The sequence below is a fragment of the Ursus maritimus genome, unplaced genomic scaffold (assembly GCF_017311325.1).
Source record: "Ursus maritimus isolate PB19 unplaced genomic scaffold, ASM1731132v1 scaffold_15, whole genome shotgun sequence".
Lineage (NCBI taxonomy): Eukaryota > Metazoa > Chordata > Mammalia > Carnivora > Ursidae > Ursus > Ursus maritimus.
This window is the reverse complement of record NW_024423897.1, coordinates 27711776-27715176: the sequence shown is the minus strand read 5'-3', so window position 1 is coordinate 27715176 and position 3401 is coordinate 27711776. Positions and strand designations below refer to the sequence as shown.

Below are 3401 nucleotides of genomic sequence, written 5' to 3'. Positions count from 1 at the left end.
TTCTGTGATCCATTTCTGTAGCCTGGAGATTGTCCTGTGAGTCTGTCTTTCTTTCTTTTCCTTCCTTCCTCCCTTCCTTCCTTCCTTCCTTCCTTCCTTCCTTCCTTCCTTCCTTCCTTCCTTCCTTCCTTCTTTCCCTCCCTCCCTCCCTCCCTCTCTTTTTCCTTCCTTCCTTCCTTCCTTCCTTCCTTCCTTCCTTCCTTCCTTCCTTTTTCTTTCTTCCTTTCTTTCTCTCACTGGTTCTTTCTTTCTTTTTTTTAACATGGAACACTTCATGAGTTTGCATGTCATTCTTGGGCAGGAGCCATGCTAAGCTTCTCTGCATCGCTCCAATTTTAGTATATGTGCTGTTGAAGAGAGCACCACTTCTCTCTTTCTATGTGTGTGCTTATATAAGTATATTATACTTACATATATGCATATGTAATATATAAAAGTAACTTATTTTTAAAAATTCAGTATAAAACATTGAATACATATAAACCATATACATATATGTATATATACCATTTGTGATCTGATAAATGAGAACTACTGGAGAATGAAAAAAAAGTTTGAAGAGAAATTTTAAAATGTAAAGGATTTTATATTGAATTTAAAAACTAAGGTAATAAAACATTCACTTTTGAAAAATTAAAATGAAAGGTATTCGATTTTTCATCTGGTTTGAAATGCTTATGTTGATTAAAATGGACAAGTTTCACTCTTAAAATAATGACTTTAAACTCAATATAAAGTAATTTAAAAAGCAATTTTCTAGCAGAAAACTGAAGGAGCCTCTTTTTTGTCACTGATCTTTAACTCGATGATCGAAAAATCTGTATTCTATTAAAAATGCCACAACATTTTCTCGATGCTTATGTTCTAGCTATTAGTTTGGGGAAGAGTAACTGGCTGACTTAAGTAGAAATGCACAGTAGGCCGAAAACGAAGTGGTACTAATGCCTATAGTAAGCATCATGGAACAAAGAATCAAGATCAATGAACAAAGAAGGGTCATATTTAACTAAAGCAAAAAATGTAGACATCTATTTTTAGTAGGTTTCATAGGACGTGGGAGAGAAGGTATGTACAGAATGAAAATTTTGAGCTAAAGTTCTAAAATAAAAATGAGTGGTTGACAATATTGTGAGATCTTTCTTGAAAGTGTCATGGACAGCCTGTTCTCCAGGGTAACCAGACACAAGTAAGGAGCCTAAACAATTTACACACAAAACAGCATTCAAATGTATATCCCCTTTTCCTTAGATACTTTTATATTTTACACTTTTATAAATACACTTCTTTTTAACTTAAAATCTTTTTAAAATAATGAAAACTGACAATATAGCAACTACTGTTTGATAATTACTTAATTTACATAATCTCAATTTTATCTTTGTTTCAAAGAACTGTGAGGTTATTATCCCACTTTGCAGACGAGAAGTCTGTGTACGTGGTGGAAATACTAAAACCAAAATATTCATTTCGATCACTGTTTTCCTTGGCACCCCTCACTTTTCTGGAATAAAGTGCTGCAGACATATTATATATTTAATAAGTACTTCATGATAGACTGATTGATCAATTATTATTAACCACGATTCTTGTCCTGGGAGATATTTACAACAGTGGCTAAGAAAACAGAGCAAATACCTCCTATTTTTCACAAGCTCCCTTGGATTTTTCCAGCTTTTCAGGAGTCAAGCCCAACAATGATGAGATCAGCAAACCTCCCTTCAGATAAAAATATCTTTTCCTTCCTCAGAACTCCCCTTCTCTGTCCCCATGGCACCCTGCTCAATGCAGTGCAAACAGTCGATGGGCTCACTGTCAATCACGAAGGACTTAGCACCTGTCCTGAGAGGCACAGTGTGCAGACTAGCGCTGGACTGAGGCGTGAGCGAGGAAGAGCTGGTTTTTCTTTCCGAGTGAACTGGTTGTACGAATTTGAGCAGGTCACTTTCTCACCTGCTCTAGAGTTCAGTTTGCTCATCTATGCAGTGAAAGTGTTTCACGGGTTAATTCTGAGATTCCTTCCAGCTCTGATGGTTTCTGCTTCTGTTTACAGCATCTTTATTTCTTGGGGTGGGGTGGGAGGGCATTCAGGGAAATAAATTTGCAAGAGTGGAAACATTCTGAAACATTCTGAAATATACAGTTTGTTAAACTCATTCCAAAAAAGTGCACATTTTATTTTTCTCCTCAACTGCTTTCTTATTTTTAGGTTTACGTTTTCAAAATGACACCTTCTGAATATAGATGGGGACAATAAAAGCAGCTATAAAAACAGCCCAGTAAGGTGGCAATAAAATATGAATCATGGTTCCCAGGATCAGCAGTACTGTCAGAATGTACATATCACTGTGTACAACACTAACAACTGTGATGTTCTCTGGGGGGTGGAGGGGAGGCATGTGCTAACCAAGGACTGAGCGGATGTTGAGTTAACGGGGGGGGGGGGGATGACATAAAAGAAACTTTCCATGTCTTAGAGCCACTCTGGCTCAAAAAAACGACCATTTGGAAGAGTTGTAGCTGGACCCAAGTGTGATCCAGCTGACAAAATGGGAGCTAAGGAATTGTAGGAGGTAGTTTCTGTCTTTGATTCTGTCCTTAACATGATGTGTGATGTTGAAGAAGGATATCAGCCTTTATCAAGTTCTTCATTGTGAAGTGGGTAAAATAACACTATTTCCCTTCGTTGTATATTTTTTTATAAGACTGATATTTATAGAAGATTTTGGGTCTCTTTTTATGGAAGAACACCATATAACTAATAAAAAGAACTGTATTCATTTTCTACAAAAATGTTCATGAAATAAGATGAATGGTGTCACAGAGCAATTTGCTAAACTATATTTTGTAAGTACAAATAGGAATTTTCTGCATCACATACAATTTAGTCTATCGAATTAGGATGAACATTAACCAAAGAGAACACAATACAGGAGCTGTAATTTAATGATCACACTAGACAGCCACCTCCCACATAGCGAGAGGTTATCATAATTATTTACATTTGGGCGTAGAAAGAAGACAAAATGTGTCATATTTTCGGTTGCTGCTTGCATTCAAAAAGGAAATGATATCTAAAGAGTGCAGTCGGCAAAATGAATTAATTAAAACTCATCAGCTTTGATAGTGGAAATAGAAATTTACATCAAATAAAGAAAGTCTCTAATTCAAAAAAAGAGGTGCTCTAGAGAAGAGAAAGTCTTAAAAAGACATAGAGAAAGGAAACCATGACTTTTTGACATATCACTGCAGCCACATATTCAGCACTGAACTCACATAGTAATGGAAGACACTGGAGAACTACACATTCCGAGGGGTCTACACCTTGTCCCCATCCTTCTTTCACTCTCAGAATTTCCGATGTTTATATTTAGCATATGTACTCTTCCCTGGACACAGATAGA

At 36.3% G+C, this 3401-nt stretch overlaps 1 non-coding gene across 1 annotated transcript; it reads right to left on the bottom strand.

The window, feature by feature from the left end:
- Positions 1–256: 256 nt before the first annotated feature.
- On the bottom strand, positions 257–363 carry LOC121102792. The gene has a single exon (XR_005834915.1). It is a non-coding gene; the product is annotated as a U6 spliceosomal RNA (small nuclear RNA).
- Positions 364–3401: the final 3038 nt, after the last annotated feature.